This window comes from Canis lupus, chromosome 16, assembly GCF_003254725.2.
Source record: "Canis lupus dingo isolate Sandy chromosome 16, ASM325472v2, whole genome shotgun sequence".
In the NCBI taxonomy this organism is placed as follows: Eukaryota; Metazoa; Chordata; class Mammalia; order Carnivora; family Canidae; genus Canis; species Canis lupus.
In genome coordinates, this window is record NC_064258.1 from 41507287 (window position 1) to 41530062 (window position 22776).

Here is a 22776-nt window from a genome sequence, read left to right on the forward strand (position 1 = left end):
AATTGGTAAAGACTGTTTCTCATTGATGTGCTGGGCACTCCATAGTCTTCAGTCTAAAAACTTAATGTCATTTATTTCTGCAAATATAACAAAACCATAATAAAAATTTCTTTGAGTGCTCCCTCCCCTCTTTTCTCTGTCCCGTCCACTGAGAGTTTCTATTCAGATATTGCTTCTACACCACCTGTAATTTTTCTCTTTCTTACTGTTAATCTCTTTTTATTGTCATTTTTTAAAAGATTAATTTATTTCCGAGAGCGCAAGCGCACACTCATGTGAATGGGAGGAGGGGCAGAGGCAGAGGGAGAGGAAAAATCTCAAGCAGCCTCCCTGCTGAGCACAGAGCCCAATGTGGGACTCAAGGCCAGAACCCTGAGATCATGACTTGCGCCAAAACCGAGTCCAGCGCTTAACCAGCTGAGCCACCCAGGTGCCACTTTTTATTGTCATTTTTAAAAAAATTACTTGAGATTTTTTGAAAACCTTCTTACAGTCTAACCATTCTCTTGAGCTTTTTGTTTATTCTGTCACTTTTTAAAGTCATTCTTTGAATTTACCTCCTGTTCTTGTTTATTCAATAGCTTTTATCCTCTGGTTATTTTAGTTTCTTATAGATTTTCTTCTGTCCTCTTCATTGCCTCATTTTTCTTTTTTGTTTGTTTTTGGGGTGTCTCAGATTTTTCTCAAATATCTGGTAACCTTTTGCTATACATTTGTACTCTTAAATTGCAAGCACATGGAATTAGCTTTGACAGGTGAGTCTCATTGCTGTTCTGGCTTAGTCATTTTGTACGAGGGAGCTGGACTTTTTTCAGTATTGATAAACCTCTCTCTTTCGTCAGATCTCTTCTGCCTGTTGGTTCAAAGCCTAGCCACTATTTTATCCAGAGCTGTGCTAGTCAAATGTGCTAGTCTTTGTAAACGGAATCCCTGTGCTTGGACCTCTGAAGAGTCTTCTGCTGGTGTGGGGGGGTGGGGGTGGGGTGGTGTTGGTGCAGGAGGGAGCTTGGGGTCTCAATGCTTTACAAACAGAATTTCAGTCCATCCTGTTTACAGTGCCAGCTTCAGAGGTATCTGGGTCCTTCCACTCTTAAGTCTTTCAGGACCTCTGCAGGGTCAATCTGCCTCTTTCAGAGTGTCTCTTTGTTGCAGGCATTTTAGTTCACTTTGGTCTAGAAGTTAATTACCATCTGTTTCTGAAGTTTGAAAATTTGGAGCCCACTTCTCTTGTCCCTGAGAAAGAAAGCTATACTTTTCTGTCATTTTGTATGGCTCTAAGAGGGAGTGGAAAAAAATTGTGTCTAAAACAATGTATTTAACCTCCAAACTTAGAATATGTTTAGAAGTACCCATATAGAACTAAACTGGTCACCTGTGGAGACAGGGCCATAGATCTATTTAAGGAAGGGGACCATAAGCTCATAGACTTAATGAGCTGTTACTGGACTACTTTGCATTTTTACCATGTGTTTATTTTTTCAAGAAAAGCATGTTTTTAAAACTTAGAATCTCAGTGCAGAAAAAGAATAAATCATGAAGGTCACATGTTGGGTGGATTTATTCACCAAATCCAGAGTTAGGTTACTTCTCAAAGAGACAGTTTTAAGAAAAATTAAAGCATAGTGATGATTATGAATTTATGGAATATCACATGATTTCAGTTTGGATGGCAGGGATAAGAAAGGGGTTAATTGATAATGGAAGATGGTGGAAATCAGTAGATTAAAAAAGTTGAAGATAGCAGCCATACTCTCACAAAACATATTTTGGTGATGTTTTACCATAAGAGACAAAGAACTGAAGTTGATTATTAGTCTAATTCAGTAAGGCATTCTCGCATATTTTCAAGGGTAAAGCCAGTGGATTTTAAACTGAAATAAAATGAGTTTAGTAATGAAAGACAATGAATAAACATATTTGCAGTCTATGGCATATAATGCTTTACTCTTTGCAAGCTCTAGGTGTTATAAGAGTTAAAGATTCAAGCTGGAAAATCTACCAAAAAAAAAAAAAAAACACTCTGAAAATCTATACTTTTTTATGTCATTGCTCTTTGGTGCTAAGAGGTTCTCAAGAAAGTGAGTATCTTATGTACCATTTGTGCTGTAATATTTTATTACAGTGAGTGTACAGAAGATTAGCTGTCTCAAAGATTCTTTTGAAATCAGATTGCACATCAAAACTGCATTGTGCCCTGCTAAGTAAGCAAATTTAAGAAAGAGGAGAAGGTGATGTCAAGACTTATTGCAAAATGAACAAATAAAGGAAAAGATTTGCTTGGTGTTCAGCCTATTAAAGCATAGCCAAATGTCAGTCTTCATTTGTCAACTTAAATATGTTTTTCTAAAACTTACAAAGATTCAGTCTACGGAAAGTATCCTTTAGTATTTGGACTTGAGAAAAAATCAGACATCACGAAAATACTAAATAGAATATACCAATAACTCAATTTCTCAGTGATTATTTACCACACAAATAATGCACATTAGTAATTCAGATACAGATATTTGTTGACTTCTTTGTTATTTTCCTAATTATATAATGAATACATGTGTTTTTGCTCCCCAATACTTGAGATTTTAGAAGGTCAAAGGTAAACTTCTTTCCACAATAGCGAGACCACCAAATACAACACACACAAGCATTTCTAGTCTCCAGGGGTTTCTCCCTTCAAAAAAAGGTAAAGGGAGGGGGGTAAAAATAAATTTTTAAAAATCCAAGAGCTGAGCCTCAAGTAGCCAGGGAGAAGACTAGGTTAGGTAGCTGGCAGCCTGAATTGGACTTGCTAGAAATAACCAGGAACATAGGTAAGGATCCCAGGCTGGAGCAACAGAGTTCACAAGGGCTTGAAACTAGAATAATGCGGAGCCTTCAGGCATTGTGAAGAGGCAGGACTGCCCTGAGGCTAGAGTTCTCTATTGACAATCTGTGAGCATATTGAACCCTGAAGCAGGGTCAGGAGGAGAAGCTGAATCCAAGACCTGCCCCCCTCTCTGATCTAAAATCTTGAAGGAGGTCCTGAGACAAGTAGACACACAAACAGGGTGAGAAACACACTGGCCACAGCAGAAGAAAGCATCCACCAAGACTCTCATAGACTACAATCAAGCATAATCTCTTAAAGACTACCAAATCTGGATAAGGCCAGCCACTGTGAGTGAGAATCAACAGAGACCACGCATGAGAGCCCGAAGAATCAGATGTTGGAACTGAATACAGAATGCACAAGAGCCATGTATGAAACAAACTATGAAATCACAAAAACTTAAAAAAAAAAAAAAAGCCACTGGGATTAAACAGATACACTTACCAGATAGAATTTCTAGAAATAAAATATTTAATTGCTGAAATCAAAACCTCAATTAAGAGTTTTGGGTCCCGCCATGACTGAAATCAGTAGTAGACATATTCTTCTATCATAAACTACAACACTGGACAATAAACACTTTAGGGCTTTGTTCCTTGAGAGGAAGACACCAGTGTGCTGACCTCTATATTCACCGTTTCTCTCCCTGGGAACACTTCCCAAACTGCAGCAAAGGGAAGTGAAGCCCCAATAGGATATAGAAGTTTTGGGCTCCTGGGTGGCTCAGTTAAGCCAGTTAAGCCTTTGGCTCAGGTCCTGATCCTAGGGTCCTGGGATCGAGTCCCACATCAGGCCCCCTGTTCTCCCTCTCCCTCTGCTACTCCCCACTTTGTGCTCTCTCTCTCTCTAATAAATCTTAAAAAAAAAAAAAATATATATATATATATATATATATATATATATATATATACATATATATATATATATATATAAAAGTTTTCATGGGGTGGAAGAAATGAAACCAGAGTTCAGGCCAGTTCAGGTAGTGGGAATGTGTGGGACAGAGGACCAGAGAAGGAGGAGCGGTGCAGGGAACGTGCACCAGAAATCTGCAGAGGGAAATTCTTAAATCTTTGAATACCAAGGGCACATAAGCAGGGCAAGACTCCATGAAGCCTGGCAGAAAGCAGCTACTGGAGGTCACACAGCCCTGGGAGACATCAGAGGTCAAATCAGCAGGGTGCAAAGGTCTCATTGAACAACTCGAGAATTAAAGGAATGCCTTAAGAGTAAGGCTACTCTAGAGTAAAAGTGATTCTAGACCCATCCTAATAAAATCTAAAATTAATCTACAATAGGCACAAGCTGATCCGCCAGTGTAGTAACAAAACAAAATTCAGTACTCTTCAAAGGAAGATGGCAAAATCTATATCTTTAATTATGTAGTATCTACAATATCTACTATAGACAACTATTTTAGACACGAAGCAGGAAAATGTGACCCTTAACCGGGATAAAATGGACCATGGAAACAGTGGTGTTTCCAGTGGTGACCCAGATGTCTGAATTAGCAGACACAAACTTTAATAAGAGCATTTATAAATATGTTAAAGAGTTTAAAGGAAAAGACTCTATGGAGAGGGCGCCACTTTGACTCACCAGGTGGTAAGATGCTGTGGTGCCTCCTATGTGGGACTTGCTGGAAAGCTGTAAGGTACCAGGGAAGACCGTCTACATAGACCTCGAGCCCTCAATCATCATGGAGTCCTCAGTGAGCCTTGGAGCTTGTTAGGTGCCAGGGACTGCTGCTGGTGGCTGGGAGCCGTTGGAACCAGGACCTAGAGAGGCAGCCTTCCATAAGGGTCCAGCAAACCAACAGGATGACTCAGATTCCAGAACTGAGGATCTCTTCTTCCTCCACTGTCCTCCCAGAACCCTCCTCTGATGATGTTTAACACCAGGCTGGCAGGCAAAGGAGAAACCTTTACAAAATCCACCTTCATTATTACAGAGTGAGCAAAAAGGGTGAATTTGGGGGCAAAAAGAAATAAGTTGATAAAGAGCATGGTCCGCCCCTTTGACCACTCAGCTTTCGGCATAACCTGTACACACCCCAGAATGCCCTACAACAATGCAACAAGCCTACCGGAACCCAAAAATCACTCTAGATACCACTGTGGCTATATTAATCACCTCTCAAAAATCTCCTAAATGTTCTGTTGCCTAATGATGAAAAAACTGTAGAATTAACCTCTAACAATCTGTATAGAAATATTTTTAAGGAAAGGGAAGAGAAGAGATGGATATTGTCGACATATACACACCCATAAGCACAGATCTGTAAGAAGCAAAAGGAAAATATGAAAAGCAACTATAGTCATTTCTGTAACTGGTCACAAGGTCCTAATTGTTACCCGAGGCTTCCTTCTTCCACTATTCTTTCTTTATCCAAACTTGAGCCAGAAGAATCAGCCGATCAGCATTTTTTACCTGGTAGACTAATCTAAACCCTCATTCCTGAAAAGTCCCAGTCATCCTGCCTTTGTTGTTGCTGCTGCTGCTGCTGCTGCTGCTGCTGTAGCAGTTTCCCCTGAACCTTTCCTATGGGGTATAGAGACCTAAGAAACCCACAAGGGCACCTGGATGGCTCAGTAGTTGAGCATCTGCCTTTGGCTTAGGGCATGATCTTAGGATCCTGGGATCGAGTCCCACATCAGGCTCCCTGCAGGGAACCTGCTTCTCCCTCTGCCTGTGTCTATATCCCTCATGAATAAATCAATTTTTTAAAAAAATCTAAAAAAAAAAAAAAAGAAACCCACAAAATACCCTGGATCACAGAAGCAGTCCTCTTGCCTCTAATGAGTAGCAGAACCCAGTTTCTTCTTAGTAGTTGGGACCAATCACTCCACCTAGAAGAGCAACCACCCATCTTTCTGCCTTTTTTTTTTTTTTAAGATTTATTAATTTTATTTTAGAATGACAGAGAGAGCCAGAGTTGGGGGGAGGCAATGGGCAGAGGGAGAGAGAATCGTCAAGCACTCTCCTACTCAGCATGGAGTCCAATTCAGGGCTCAGTCCCAGGACCCTGATATCATGACCTGAGCCAAAATCAAGAGTCAGACACTTAATTGACTGAGCCACCCAGGAGCCCTGCCTCCATTGCCTTTAAGCTTAGAAATTCCTCTCCCAATATGATAACCACTCTGTCATATATTTTATGGTTTGCATTATCTTTGCATTTAACTAAAAAAAATTCACCTAGGACTAATTTTGTTAAATGGTAAAATAAAATGAGGAACTAACACTAGATTCCCCTACAAATATTGAGCCAATTTTTATCCGGCACTATTTGCAGAGTAATTCTTCCTTTTTGCCATATAATGTAAAGCAAATTGTATTTTAAATATTTTTATATATCTGAATCTGCTTTTAAGATATTGTTCTCTTTCCTGGCCTGACTATCCTTGCAAGCACATTGTTTTAATTATTGTAGCTTCATAATGTTTTCATATTCCATAAGACTAGCTTGCCTCCCCCTACAACAGCCACAGTGAAATTTCTCTTCTTTTCAAAAATTTTAACTATTCCTGTTTATCCTTTCAGATGAGCTTTACAATTGTCTTACCATATCTCCTCCCAAGTGATTATTGGAATCACTGTAGAGTGACAAATTAATTTCAGAAGAAATGACACCATACTAGGTTCTCCACAGACATAGAACCAATAGGATGTACGTGTATACAGAGATTTATGCGAAGGAATTGGCTCACAAGATTACGGACACTGACAAGTCTCAAATCTGCAGGGTGAGTCAGCAAGCTGGAGACCCAGGAGAGCTGATGGTCTAGTTCCAATCTGAGTCTGAAGTCCTGAGAATTCAGCAGAGCTGATGATTTGGGTCCAATCCTAAGGCTGGCAGGCTGGAAAGCCAGTGTTTCGATTCAAAGGCAATATGGCAGGAGGAATTCTCTTACTTGAGGAAGACATCCTTTTATTCTAGTCAGGCCTTCGACTGACTGGATGAGACCCACCACATTAGGGAGGACAATCTGTGGTACTTAGTCTCCCAGTTTAAATGTTACACCCTCACAGAAACACCCAGAGTAACATTTGACCAAATATCTGAGTACTCCATGGCCCAGTCAAGTTGACCTAAAAAAATTAACCATCACAACACTTTTATAATATTTTTAGCCCATCCAGGAACAATTATCCCAGTAATTTATCCTCAAAATGTACAGCTTTCATTATCTAGGTCATACTACTTCTGATAAGGTCTTTTCTAGATCCTACATACTTGTTGCTTCTAATAATGGGAATTTTTCCCATTGATTTTTCTATCATTACTGTTGGAATATAGAAAATCATCTATTTATTCAGCTACTTAACTAAACTCTTAGCAGTTCTGACATTTTTCTCTATTGATTCTCTTGAGTTTTCTGGTGGCAAATCACATTATATGCAAATGGTGTATTTTATTATATGCAAGTGTGTCTTTTCTCATTTCTATATTATTGCTTTTATTTCTATTTCCAGTATTATTTCACTGATTATAGTTCCCAGAGCAATGAAAATACTAATAGCAATAGCAGAAATCTTGATTTCCTGTGTAATAAGGTTATCTCTAATGTTTTCAATGAAGGATAATATTTTCCTGTTGATTTGAAATAAATACTTTATCTTGTATCCTTTATTTCCTGGATTTAAAAGAGTCTGGAAAAAGGAATGAGAGCTGAATCATCTCAAATGCCTTTTCAGCTTCCACTGACGATTAGACATTTTTCCAATTTACCTCCAGATGCGCTATATCTGCTTTGTAGGCTTCCAAATATTAAATTATTCTACATTAATGTAATAAAGTCTGATTGTGGCAGACCATTCTTTTCATATCCTGGTCTTAGACAAGCTGACTTCCCTACATCTAGTTCCTCATCTCCAAAGTGGAGCTAAAAATGGTATCTGTCCCATATTATAGGGATTAGATGAAATAATGTATATAAAGTAAATTTATATGCAGTGCTTAATTAGCACAATGTCAAAAAAAATTAGCACCATGTCTGTCTGGCTCATAGGTATGTTTAGCTAGTAGTACCATTACAATTGTTATTAACCAAGAGGACTGAATGTGGTTTGAGTGGGCAAGATTCCTGTGGGATTTTTTTTATTTGCATGAGTGAAATGTTTCTGAAATTGTCTTAAAGAAAATAAAGTAAGTATTTTAAATTTCTCATGTATGAATCATGGGAAGAAACAATAAAAGGTTATTTTCTCAGTATTTTATTTTACAACTATGTTTTATATAAAAACATCTACCCCCTTGCAGGTCAACTAACTCGCTCATAGTATTCCTGGGCAGCACTGGTCTCATAGACATATGATCGATGGAGTTGCACAAAGCCCAGGACAGGAGGGCATCACAATTGGGGTCTACTGCTCTCCAGTCACCATCTTCAAATTCTTAATAATGTTTTCTTTGAATTTTTGTTTTATAGGTGAAATCTTTGAGACAATGGAGATTGGGCTTGGAGCCCAACTGTTTGTTTCCAACCTCCAGCCCTTGGCAGGGACCTGGGTGCAGGTATGGGTAGGAATGGGGCAGGCACCCACACCCCACTGCACTTCGGGGCTTAGGATGGTGGAGGACCTCCTGCCCTCCACTATCACCCATGGCAGTGCCATGATGCATCGCCGGCAGCCAGCCAGAGATCACAACGCAGTGGAGACAAGCCTTTCACCCACTCCTAATCCGAGTACTTATCACTTTCTAACTTAGAGCTTGCTATACCCTTGGGAGTTGCCCATCCACATGACCATCAGGCCCGTGGAAAGCAGAGACAGATGTCTGACTGGACTTTGCCAGGGAGCTCTCCAGCTCAAGCACGGTGGTGCATTGGTCCAGCAGCGTCAGACCTGAGCCGGAATAAGGAACAATTATTTAAAAGTCACTGAAATGGTTCTCCCATCCTAAACTTCAGTGATTACAATTGTCATACAGTGTCTTGCTAGAGAGACATTTTCATTCGAGATGAATATGTATAGCCAAGCAGTGCTTTTAAAAAGCAATTGTCTGAGGCTCTCTGTACTTGAGATCTCGCTACTAGTTTCTCATTAAAGTGATTCATGACATTTTTCAATTAGATTCCTATGTATTTTTAAAAGCCAATTTGCTTTCTACCTTTCAACAAAATGAATGAGTCAGTGTATCATGCAGACAGGTATGGACTTGCATAATTCTCAGGTTCAATGATCCTTGGATAGAACAGAGAAAATGGGCAAGGACTTACAGCAGAATCCAAGAAAACGTTACTTTTCCAAAAAAGATAAATTGGGAAATATACATAAAGAGGTGAAATACATTTAACCCATCCATTCAGAATAGACTGGTTAATTAAGCAAGGCTCTGAAGCCAGACTTCTCAAGTTCAAATCCTGACTCTACCACCACCTGCCCCCGTAGTCAAGCAAGGTTCTTCCACCTTCCAGGCCTGGGCTTTTTCACATGCAACAGTGATCACAGCTGAGTCCTGGGGTCTTTGGGAGGATTCGAGGGGATGTGGTCTGTCAGGCTTCGAGTTTAACAAACACTTAATGAATGTTGGTTATCATTACTCCTAAAATAATATCCCTAATTCATCTAGAATCAGTTTATTTGTAACTTGTTCATAAACTTGACCTTGAAGATGAATACAAAAGTAATGACTTCGCGAGCTATTGAAAAGTATAGAATGATGTTTATTATCATAGGGAATTAAACACAGTGAAAAGAAAATATTTTTTGAAAATTTTTTTAATGATATTGCCGAATGTCTTAAACCTAACCTATATGTATATTGCCTATTTTCATTGCTGTCACCAATAGCTGATGAGCTATTGAATTTTCTTGGTTTTCAGGCACCTACTTGACTTTATTAAATATTTTGTGGTATGCATATGAAATATAGAGCCCATGGACCTAAGACTATTTCTGTCTACTAGTTTTCTTTCTTCCTAAAAACAGAAAAGAGGGTTGCCTATGGCCAAAAAAAGAAAAAATCTTCTGTCTTCCTGTCAGCTCCTTCTGCTCCTATCTCCAGGATTCTGAATTACATATTGACATAATTTACATTTTCCCACTCTTAGTTTAAAAAAATCGAGTTAAGTCAAAAGCTAAAATGCATCCCTTTTTATAGCAGAAAATTGCTTCTATTGCTCAAAGCTAATTTAAAACAAAATCTAGTCATCCTGAAAGACATACGTGTGTATGTGTGGATATATATATATATATTTTTTTTAATTTGGCTTCAGATCGCTAGTCACTCATATTCCCACACAACACCTTTTTTAAATGTAGTGTTTTCCTTGAAGAAGTGGGAATAAATCTTTATTCTTGTTGCAAAGCATTGCTCAACCCTGTGTTTAGTGTAGTACATGGGATTGGATAGATAACTAATGTATCTTTGTTGAAAGAATAAGTGGATAATGTGTGAATGAATGAATGAATGACCGAATGAAGTAAGGCATTTCAAGCCTGAATGGCAAATATTGTGTTTGCCTGACTTTTACCTTGTTCCTGTACACATTTCCTAACCATGTGTCTGCCTTCTAATATTAAAACTAATAAATACAATTACTCACATACTTGAGAGTAAATACATGTGCCCTCTGTCTCTCACTGGCTTTTTCCATGTACCTCAAGTGGCAATCATTTGCCATGATTACCTGACATTGGAAAGCTAAGTGCTTCATATTTGAACTTACTTGACCAATGCTACAAAAGAATATTTCTCCTTTGCTGTATTAGTTATCTATTGCTGCATAACAAATCACCCCAAAATGCAGTGTCCTAAGAAAACATTTAATATCTCATACAATTCCTGAGTGTCAGGAATTCGGGAGCAGCTCTGCTGGGTGATTCAGCCTCTGGGTCTCCTGCAAGGTCGCAATCAAGCTGTGAGCTAGGACTGGGCATCTGAAGGCATGGGCTGCGACTGGAGGATTGACTTCCCGGAACGCTCCCTCCCAGTGCTCTCAGCTGGAGGACTCTGCTTTGTCATCTTCTTCTATTTTTTTTTTTAATTTTTTAATTGGAGTTCAATTTGCCAACATATAGCATAACACCCAGTGCTCATCCCGCCAAGTGCCCCTCTCATTGCCCCCCAGTCACCCCAACCCCCTGCCCACCTCCCCTTCCACTACCCCCTGTTCATTTCCCAGAGAAGGGAATAAAGGGAAAGGAGAGAAAATGAGTGAAAATTTCAGTGAGGGTGACAAAACACGAGAGACACCTAACTCTGAGGACTCTGCTTCTTGCCACATGGGCCACTCCACACAGCTACTCTTGCCATGACAGCTAACTCCTCCCGGAATAAACTATCTGAGCAAGAGGATGGAGGGACAGTGTCTTGTAACCTAGTTCCGAAAGCTTCCCTCTCTCACATCCGTTTTATTCTAGCCATGAGAAATGAGACGCTAAGTCCAACCACACTCACAAGAAGGGGGATTGGACTCTGCCTCTTGAGGGGAGCAATATCAAAGAATCTATGTGCACATTTTAAAACACCACAGTCCATCCTCTGGCCACAGATTATTTACAGTCTTCCTGCATGTAAAATATACTTCCCAAGGTCCACAAAATCAAATAGGTCAGCTCAAACTCCAGAATCTCATCATCATATCAGTTCCTGGTATGGAGGAGGCCCCTTAGGTATAGTCCTTCAGTAAAGATCCTCTCAACCTGAAGGTGTGTGAACAAGAGTTACCTGCCTCCGCCACACACATACCCACTATACAATGGTAGAACAGAGACAGGATAACCACTCAGACATTCTTGTCTAAAAGGGGGAAACTGGGGTGGGGGGGACACCTGGGTGGCTCAGGGTTTATGCCTCTGCCTTCGGCTCAGGGTGTGATCCTGAGCCTGGAATCTCGGGATCAAGTCCCACATCAGGCTCCCTGTGAGGAGGCTGCTTCTTCCTCTGTCTGTGTCTCTGCCTCTCTCTGTGTGTCTGTCATGAATAAATAAAATCTTTTTTTAAAAAAATAGAAAATAAAATAAAAAAGGAGAGAAATTGAGAAGAATAAAAGAGTCAATGGTTCATAACAATTCTGAAAGCCTTGCTGAAATGTTAGAAAGTCCTTCATTAAGATTCAGTCTTACTCCTGCCCAGGAATAATGCTCTACGGCTCTGAGCTCTGCTCTCTGGTTCTGTCACCTTAGTTATCCCTTTTTTCATGAAATGTAGCTTGTATGTGCAGTTGTGTGATTTCCTCAGTAGTTCCCAACTTAATGAAGTTTGGAAATCCAAAGGACTCTGTTTCCGGCAATGCTGCTATGAAGATAATTCTCTTCAAAACTTTGGGGCTCTCCCATGTAACCTTATGGGTTCTCTCCAGCCAAATGCCACACTCACAAATATCTTTGAGATAAGTCCTTCTCTACATTGGACTACTGCCAGGAGACTGTGGCCCTGACTGACGCTAGAGTAGCCACTTTCAGAAGTCTCGCTCTTATGGCTGTTCACTGCAGGCCTTTGTCTCCTGCTAACTGGGCCTCTCCATAGGGCTGCTCATGACATGGCAGCTAACTTTTTCCAGAAGTGATCAGAGAAAAAGAGAGGAGAAAGTCACAGTATCTCTTTTTACCTAGTTTTTGAAACTGTCCACCACAAATTCTGCTTTATTCTATTCATTATAAGTGAGTCACTTATATGTCACTAAGTCCAGTCTAATTCTCAAGAGGAGAATTAGCCTCCACTATTTGAGAGAATCTGTAGACATATTTAAAGTTACTACAGTTGCATCATTTTTCAAAGTTGACTTTTCTATTTAATTTGTCTATTTCCAAAGGAAAAATGAAATATAAGGGAAATGCTATATGACCTCATTAAGCTATTTATGTTATACCAGTGAAAAATTAGAAAACATACCTAAATATTCAGCAACAGAGGAATGGCTTAGGAATTATAGTATTTCTAAAGAACAGAATATTGTATAATTATATAAACTTCTGAAGCCTGTAGAGTGATATGAAAAACATTTGTGATAAATTTATGAAAGAACACAAAATTGTATGTTGAAAAATATGCACAAAAAAAGAGGCCAGATGGGAACATACTAAAATAACAACAATGGTTGTGTTAATTGGTGAGCTCATGGAAGATTTTTCTTTCTCTATCTCCAAGTTTTCTGTTATGTATTGTTCTATAATGTATAATTCTGTTATTTTTTGAAAGAGGTAATTAAAGATAATACCGACTTTCTAAATAAGGATTCAGTAGGCATTTGTGTGCTTTTTTATGCAGCAAAAAATAGACTGTACTCAGATTTATAGATAGGCTTGCGAGGGGTCATATCAGTGGTGGAAGAGGTAGGGAAGAAAGTATAGCCAAAAGTGGTTTTTGAGAAGCATCTAATAAAAGGAAACCAACACAGACAGTTGAGCAGCCCTGGGAGGTAGGTGGTGGCCCTGCCCCAGGCTTGAAGAGGCAAAGAAGGAGAGCAGCTGTCTTCACAGAAGCTGTGATCTTGAGACACCCAGCTGTGGGAGGTGAAAAAAACACCCCCATGTTATTCTCTAGCCTTCTGGATCACCTGCTTGCCTCCCACGGATTGAACCAACCAGAATCCAGAGTTCGAAGGAATCCTTTGATGTAGATCTTAAAAGGTGAGCCACCTATAACATAAAGAAGGGTAGATGAAGAATCTAAAAACCAAATGGAAATATCCATTAAATTACCCAGGAGATTATTTAAAATAGTTGGGCAATGCTCTACTTTGATGAGAAGATTCCAAAAATCTTGCATAAAGTTTATACTTTATACTAAAAATTGACATCGATGTTTGAGGAATATACATTTTGGCATCAAATTGTTCATATAGATATGTCCAGATATCACACCAGTTATGGACATTTTCACTTTTAGACATAGACTACGCACGCTGTAGGTCATGGCAATTCAGATCACTTCTTATTTATTTATTTATTTATTTATTTATTTATTGAGAAGGGACAGAGGGAGAGGGAGAGAGAATCCTCAAGCAAACAAACATCCCACTGAGCAAAGAGCCTGAGGCAGGGCCAGATCCCACCACCCTCAGTTCTCAACCAACTGAGCCAAGCAGGTGTCCAATTCAGATTAATTCTTGAAACTGGAAGTACATATCTCAAACAGGTTTTAAGTAAGTTTAGACAGTTTACAAACCAGGAGGATATTTTTGATAGTATATACTATCATACTTCATTAGGAAGTTATTCACATTCAAGTAACAGCTATAAAAAGTGGACATTTTGTTTAGCTGTGTTATGAACTTCATTAAGCCATGCTCTTTGTGTTTGGTTTGGTTTGGTTTGGCTTTTTTGCTCACCATGTATCCATCACCTATCATAATACCTTAAACATGGGAAGTCACCAAAATTTATTGAATGGATGAATGAATGGATTTATTAAAGGACTTCCACATGTTGCTCTTCCATTTTTGTTGTTGTTGTTGTTGTTGTTGTTGTTGTTGTTGAGGAAACAAGAAGTATCCTCAAGAAATGTCAAAAAATTTAAGTCACTTGCTTAAGATGGAACAACTAGTGGGACACCTGGGTGGCTCAGTGATTGAGTGTCTGCCTCCGGCTCAGGGCATGATCCCAGAGTCTAGGGATTGAGTCCCACGTTGGGTTCCCCGCAGGGCCCTTCTTCTTCTTCTGCCTATGTCTCTGCTTCTCTCTCTGTGTCTCTCATGAATAAATAAAATCTGAAAAAAAAATCAAACAGCTAGAAAGTGTCCCAACTAGAATTCACACCAGATTTTTTGATGCAACCACCTGAGGTAAATGGAACTCTAACACTGGTACTTTGGTTCTATTACTAATATCTAGCCTGAGAATATGACCCTGCTCATGCCAGTGCAAACATGATAAAACTTCATCTTGTCTTCAATATCTCTGGAGATAAATGTAATCTTCTTCCAGATGAGAGTGTTTTATTATATAGTTTGACATAAATGTACTTTTTCTTTATGAATGAACATTATGGCAAAATATTCCCACATTCCACCAACTATTTAAGGTTGCAACTTCTGTATTCTTCTTTAGTCTAACAGTATTTGTCTCAAAGATGGAGATGATGGTTTTGTCAGAATGCCTGGGAGAGGTGGTCCTCTCATTTTGTGTGCAAAGGAGAGGTGGTCCTCTCATTTTGTGTCCGCAGAGCTCAGGACAATTCCACACAATGAATAACTGTCTTGCCCTAAATGCCAACAGCACCTCAGCTTCTAAGTGACTCTTCAACTTTTGCTAGGTTAGATCTTTTCCCTGACTCTATTGACTATCCCAGGCATATTTCATATTCTTTAAATACAATCTAACAATGGCATTTCACTAGTTCCCCTGTGAACTTGAACTTCCTGGATTTAGCTTCTTAAACGAACCATGGGGTGCCTGAGTGGCTGAGTCACTCAAGCATCCGACTCTCGATTTTGGCTCAGGTCAGGATCTCAGGGTTATGAGATAGAGTCCTGGGAGACAGGCCCAATGGGGCGTCTGCTTGAGAGTCTCTTTCTCCCACTCCCTCTGCCATCTCCCCCACCTCATGTGCTCTCTTGCTCTCTAAAATACATAAATAAATCTTTAAAAAAAATTAGCCACATGTGGACTTTAGAAGAAACCAAGTCAGTCAGTCCCTTTAGACTCACAGTGAAGAGCAAACAGCAGCAGTCTGGGAGTCGCAAGGCCTGGGTCCTTGGTTCCTTGACTGGGTAGCAGAGCCCTATGACCTCGGGCAAGTTGCCTAATCTCTTTACTGCTTCTACTTTTTCATTTCAAACATGGAGGACAAGGAAGTGACTTTTCAAAGTTGCAGCCCTAGCACTGAGTAAGGAGCAAACTTTAGCAAAACAGAACAAAAAGAGAGTGAAGGGTTATACAAGGAGTAACTGACAGATAAAATCCCAAACGAAAATTTCACATATGCCCTGTGTGATCCAAATGGAATGGGTTTGTGTAGGCCCCTCCCAAGCAGAAAGAAATCACCATTTCCATTGCTAACTCTGTAATCCTGTATGCATCTTATATAGAAGTAACATTTTCATGGAAGTTATGGTTAATGGCAGCGGAGGCGGCTGGAGCATGTCTTTCCTCGGTAGACTGTATAGTCACGTGGGGACTGGAGGTCACGAAGGAAATGCAGGGGGATTCTGAAAATTAAGATCTCAGAACCTTAAAAATGGACTCAGGCCCTGCTATCGTGGACTGGAGCCCAGTGGGGGTGATGGGCCTGGCCCCTGGGCCTTCCCCTGGATTCCCTTTCTGCAGACTCCAAAATCTAGGAAATCTGATCTTTCCTGTTTTTCAGATCTCTCTGGTCTTTTTAGAATCTGACTCCTCCTCTCCATCCCCCTTGTCATGGTCCCAATTCAGGATTTCATTCTCTTTCCACTGGTCAAGAACAAGAGTTTTCTAGACTCTTCTGTCTTTCCACCGTATTCACTACAGTGCTTTCAGAATTGTCTCTTTAGCATAAATTTAGCATCTTTTTTGTCAAAGAGCTAGTAAGTGGCAGAACTGGAATTCATACCCAGAGTTTCTTCTCCTGCTTAAAATTGTTTGAAAGCTCTCTAGTGAAAGCTCTACCCATACAAGACCTTCATCTTTGGTTTTAATGAGCTGGCACCTATTTCATCTTTTGAAGATTCCTCCATTCTAATTTCCCTTGCACTGATCAGTTGCCTCTTTGCTCTTAGATTATTCTTCATCCTTCTTTTGCTTTGCTTTACACTTAGGGCAACTATTCCTGTAAATCACAGTCCTCCTGGCTCCTTTGCCATCTGGCTTCCAAATAAATTTTGTGTTTCTCTCTCTCCCTCATTCTCTTTCTCCCTCCTCTCTCCCTTTTTTTCTCCCTCAAGCCTTGTCTCCACCAGTAGATAAATCACCTTAGTGGTCCCCAGTATCTACCAGGTGACCCATCATCTTGGGCTGTAGCACCACCACCTTCCCTTCATCCTTCCGGACCTGGGCTGGTAGTGACCTCCCCCTGCAGTTGCCAATATTAGGTTTGTCTCACCTCCCCATGGTTGCTCTTTCAACCTTCCAACATTTTAAAATTTGATTTCCCATATTTAATTCCTCCCACTAAATTCCCTGGTGTGAGTTTTGCTTTCCTGGCTGGATCTTGACTCATATATGCCCTTTACTTCTAGTTCCCAAAATAGGCTGCTCAAGAGAAGAAGGCATTCCCTGTGGGAAAAAAAAAAAAAAAAAAAAAAATTCCCTTCATTTCCCCATGATGCAAGCTCCTACTTATCTTTTGTGCTTTAGTATAAATTCTACTTTTCCTGTGAAGGTTTCCTTTACTGTTCCAGGCATCCTGAGGAAGGTTTCCTTTACTGTTCCAGGCATCCTGAGGCACTCTCCTTTACCAGTGATGTACTTGGTACAGTATTAAATGTACTTTATCTTATTATTGAAAGTACCTGTACGTTGGTCTCATTAACCCATTAAGCTCCTTGAAGCTAGAGACCACATTCTCTAGTCTGTATATCTGGGCTTTCAATGAATATTTGTTAAATAATACACTGCAGGATTTTTTAAAAGGTCTGATACTGTGGCTGATACTTAAGTAGCCTCAATAGATTCATGATATTTAAATTTTGTAAACATATTGGAAACTTCTGTGATTTTCTATGTTTCTTCAGCTATTTATAACTGCCTTTTTATAAAGAAAATTAATTAGTACTTTTAGCCAATCTAGATATTTTATTCCAGTGTTGGAGGCAGTATAAGTCATGGCAGTGGTTACTCTAGTTAACAAAGTAAAAGAATACTGATGTTTATAACATTAGTTTAAGTCACTGGAATTTGCCTTTTGATCAAAGAGTAATGATATAGTTACCATTTACATTGATGTGGATGGAACTGGAAGGTATTATGCTGAGCAAAATAAGTCAGTCAGAGAAAGACAGTTATATGGTTTCATGCATATGTGGAAACAAAAGACATAGTGCAGAGGATCATAGGGGAAGGGAGGGAAAACTGAATGGGAAGTCATCAGAGGGGGAGAAAAGCCATGAGAGACTCTTAACTCTGGGAAACAAACTGGGAGTTGCTGGAGGGGAGGTGGGTGGGGGGATGGGGTAATTGGGTGATGGGAATTTAGGATGGCATGTGATGTGATGAGCACTGGGTGTTAGATGCAACTGATGAATCACTGAATTCTACATCTGAAACTAATGATGTATAAGTTGGCTAATTGAATTTAAATTTTAAAAAGTAATGATAAATTCCTATAGGTCCCTATCTTTACCACTGGAAATATTTCATTAGCACATCATGTATAAATAAAGTCCAATTTAACTTTCCTACCCATTAAAAATATTTTAAAACTCTACAATTTCTACATTATAATTCAATGAACATTTTCCAACAATTCACAAAGTGACTATCCCAAGTTGTTCAATCTTTTCTACTTTCTGGAAATTAAGAAAAATGTTATCTTTATTATTTTACTGAATTCAAGGGAAAGCTTAAAAGAATGAAAATTTATTATTCAAGTCTATTATTTGGTTCTGAGCATAAGATCCAAAATCTTTAGTCATTTGGACTTTGAACCCTCAACTACTATTTTGAGTATTTGAAAAACAAAAAGTCGTGTTGTCTCATATTCCAGATATAAAAATCATTGATATTCCACTATCCACCTAGCATTTCATAGCATGACCCATTATCAAAGAGACTGAGATATGAGCCAGTGGGGAAAAGTGTTATCAACCAGTGAAATAATCCAAAGAAATTCAGAGTCTAGAGTATCTAAGTATCCCTTGGAAATAATTATAGACTCAAAGACTCTTGTGCATAAGACATAATTTACACTGGGTAAATTCTAGCCATTGGAAGAATCCCTGACAATCAAAATTTTGCTACTACAAATCCAAAGCCAACATGCCTTTTTTTCTTAAACGTCATCATTAAATATTTATTCTTCATTTTCCCAGTTCTTTTCATAGGCCTGAAAAAACCCTAGTTAATTATTTTTCTTTCCACAATTATAAATTTCAATGCGAGCTTGATCTTCAAGTTACATTTAAAGCCTCTGGCAGCCCCTAAAAATACTTACCAATATAAAGCCCCTAAAAATACTTACCAATACAAAACACTGAACGTTTTTTAAATTAAATTAAATAAATAAATAAACTTATTTATTTATTTTTGCAGAAGAGAATGTCTTGAACCAGAGCTAATGTGGGTTTGTACAGATCACTGGACAAGACACATTAATTCCACCTCCCCCAACTTCTGCCACATGGAAAATCCAGCATGACTAATCATCTACCCTACAGAGACAGAGCCTGACAGAGACAGAGCTGAATATAGACAATTATTTTGGGGGCACCTCAATGATTATCTGCTCAAACAACAAAAGGCAAAGTATCCTGATGCCCACTGGATGAAGATAGCTGATATTGTGCTTTAAGGCTGGAGGTATCTAGGAAGAAAGTTTAGGAATTTGGGAAACGTATTCTGATAAGTTTCTCCTTGCAAATCTTTCGAAAGTAAACATTTGTATACAAGCCTCAGGTTAAAGATAGTGTTACCTCTTCCCTCTCTGTTATGATTCATCTGGCTCCTTATCTTTAGACTTAATCTTCAAATAAAGCTCCTAACATTACAAACCAAAAAAATGTTTTCAACTGTCTACTAACCCTCATTTTTTTGTTTCTTTAAAACAGTAGAGATAGAATTAGAGAGGAGACTTTTTGTTTCTTGCACTTATAAATATGCATTTAAAGCCTGCCTCATGAATATACAGACAAGATAAAATGTCTAGTCAGTTGTGTCCAGTGGAGCTTCCTATGATGATGGAAACATTCTAGATCTTCACTATCCAAAACAGTTCCTGCTAGATCCATCTGGCAATAGGCACTTGAAATGTGGCTACTGCAACTAAGAAAACTGAATTTTTAATTTTATTGTATTTAATTTCATTTGAATTTAAATAGCTACATATAGGTTGCAACTACTTATTGGACAGTGCAGGCCTAGACATTATGACTTGAAAGGCACCAAGCAGGTTCCTCTGTCCCCAATTCCTGTATCCCTAATTTCTCAAAGCACCTTGGTCTCCATGAGCTGAAACTGACCCCATAAGAAATGGGATGCGGAATGAAATTAAAACTAGGATCCACTTGACATTCCTGGTTGCAAACACAAGTCAATGCTGGTTGACTTACACACACAAAAATATTTTTGCTGGTATGTAGACTCCTCACAGAATCAACAGGAAGCCTGAAGAATGAACCTTGAGCCAGCACAGAAGAATGTGATGTATGACCATGTTCTTGCCATTACGAACAGTCTGAGTAGGATGCCATTACTGGCCTTGACAGCACTGGACACTTGCCACCATGCTGCAGGATTCTGTTGCCCTCGCTCTGCTGGCCATTGACCTTTCAACTCCACAATGGCCAGCTCAAATAATTTCTAATCAAACCTTTGTCATTGTGTTACTCTTTAAAGATACTGTCAGTCCGTGGGGTAGAAATATTTGCCTACCTTTTGAGTTCATAGACACTGCCTTCTTTCCATTTTGAGGCAAGGGAGGTGGGTTTGTGTAGGCCACAGCATTCATTTAAGTGAATTTTTTCAGCATTCATTTAAATGAATTTTTTTATTTCTAAAAAAATTAACCTTAGTGCAAACTGTAAAGAAGTGGAAGTAGAATCAAACTGACTTGCTCTACAGAAAAAAATGTTATCTTAATTTTTTCAATTTTCTGCATGTGGTTTTTATTAATCACTTGCCATTGAAGTATAACATTAATTGTATAACATAATTATAGTTATGTATAATTGTCATGAAATTAAATTCATAATTTATAATTGCCTTGGTTAAGCCAATGGTTGGTGCTATTGAAATCTATGAAAAGTCTAGAGCTGCACTGCTTGGTGTGCCCCTGCCATCTAGTGGCAAGACACGTTAATACCATTTTAGAGCTCTAAAGGGCTTCAAAGGCCAAATTTGCAAGACAGTTTTTTTCCACTTTATAATTTCCCCAATCTTTTGACCCAATCAACCTCATATTTCTTAAGCCTTTGGAATTATCTTCCATTATACTCAATTTACATTTCACGTTAATTTCAAACTATGGGTCTCTGAGAGCCAAAGTGTATCTCAGCATTACCTGTAACTACATTCCCTAAAGGAGTTTCCCTTCCTGAGACTGCTTTTTTTCTTTCTTTCTTCTTTCTTTCTTTCTTTCTTTCTTTCTTTCTTTCTTTCTTTCTTTCTTTCTTTCTTTCTTTCTTTCTTTCTTTCTTTCTTTCTTCCTTCCTTCCTTCCTTCCTTCCTTCCTTCCTTCCTTCTTCCTTCCTTCCTTCCTTCCTTCCTTCCTTCCTTCCTTCCTTCCTTCCTTCCTTCCTTCCTTCCTTCCTTCCTTCCTTCCTTCCTTCTTTCCTTCCTTTCTTTCTCTCTCTCTCCCTTCCTTCCTTCCTTCCTTCCTTCCTTCCTTCCTTCCTTCCTTCCTTCCTTCCTTCCTTTCTTTCTTTCTTTCTTTCTTTCTTTCTTTCTTTCTTTCTTTCTTTCTTTCTTTCTTTCTTTCTTTCTTTCTGAATCCAGAAAAACAACATGTGGACAGAGAGGATCTTGGCCACTATTATAAAAGTGCAAATTAACATTAGAGTCATTGATGTCATGCATTGATGACTTATAACAGGATTCCCCCCCCCAAAAAAACTGTTAAGTCTACTTTAAGAAAACATTGAAAGAGAATTATCAGTATTTTTGCTGGAAGTACAGGAGGTTTTTGCAGAACACTCTAGGAAGGGTGGGCGAGTCATAAGTAAAAGAATACATACAGATCTCAACTTCATTCCTTTCTGTCCTTGTAAATTTAAAAGGCAGTATTTGTCACATACCATACCCTAATAGCGAAATCAATACAATCAATTTCTCACCTAGCTGAGAGTAACAAAATTGACCTTATGCTTTAAAGATGCAATGTTTCCCCCTAAGAACACTTTTAAAAGGAAAGAGACACTATCAAGCAAATGACCTAATAAAGTTTCTGGTAGGTGATGTGGCTGAAAAGATGACATAAGGATGGTACAGTATAGGCAGCATGGACGGAGGTTCTAGAGATGGGGCGGGTCCATGGCTCCCCCGGCTTGGTGGTCATGCTATTCATGATTCACACTATGGAAGGAAGGAAGTGAAAACTTTAATCTGGATCTGGAGGAAGAAGGAAGATTTGGAGTATTAACAAGGATAGCAGAATAGATTTCAGATGTGGGCACTAAAGAATCTGGGAAAATGGTTCAAAGGAGATCTTGACTGGAGAGAGAAGAGGAAAATCAAGTTTCCTTTGTGGGGACAGGGTCTGCTCACAGGGGTTTTGAAAGTTTGGAGGTGAATGACTTTTATAAACTATTGAATGGGTGGAGCATCGGGCAGAGGCCTGGTAAGGACAGAATGACTGTTCTTAGGGTCTTGGTGGGCCAGATGAGGGGGCCTCTCTCTTCTGCTTGTAGGGCCCTTGTTGGTCTCCTGCTTGCCCAGCCATTCCCTTTTCCTTATGTTGCCCTCTTCCTCTTTAGCTGTGGCCAACTCCATTTTTCATAAATGGCCATTGCAGTTTAATCAAAACATTACATGAAATTCACAATTTGATGTAATTATTGAATATCTAAAATTTGTGAGTTGAACCTCCTGTACTTCTAGCTAAAGAGTGAGTCTTGGGGCACCTGAGTGACTCAGTCATTTAAGCATCTGATGCTTGGTTTGGGCTCAGGTCATGATCTCCGGGTTTGAGTTCAAGCACCATGTCTGGCTCAGAGCTGGGCATGGCCTGCTTGAGAAGCCTGCTTGAGATTCTCTCTTTCCTTCTCCCCCCTACCCATACCTCGTCCAGCCCCACCCCCACCCAATTATGCACATGCTCTCTCTCTTCTTTTTTTTTTTAAAAGATTTTATTTATTCATGATAGTCACAGAGTCTCTCTCTTCTTTTCTCTC

The 22776-nt window shown here is 39.2% G+C and overlaps 1 long non-coding RNA gene across 1 annotated transcript; it reads left to right on the forward strand.

The window, feature by feature from the left end:
* The first annotated feature begins 3857 nt into the window (after positions 1-3857).
* Positions 3858-10422, forward strand: LOC118350966 (uncharacterized). Its single transcript, XR_004805660.2, has 2 exons — positions 3858-6612; positions 8299-10422. It is a non-coding gene; the product is annotated as an uncharacterized LOC118350966 (long non-coding RNA).
* The last annotated feature ends 12354 nt before the right edge of the window (positions 10423-22776 follow it).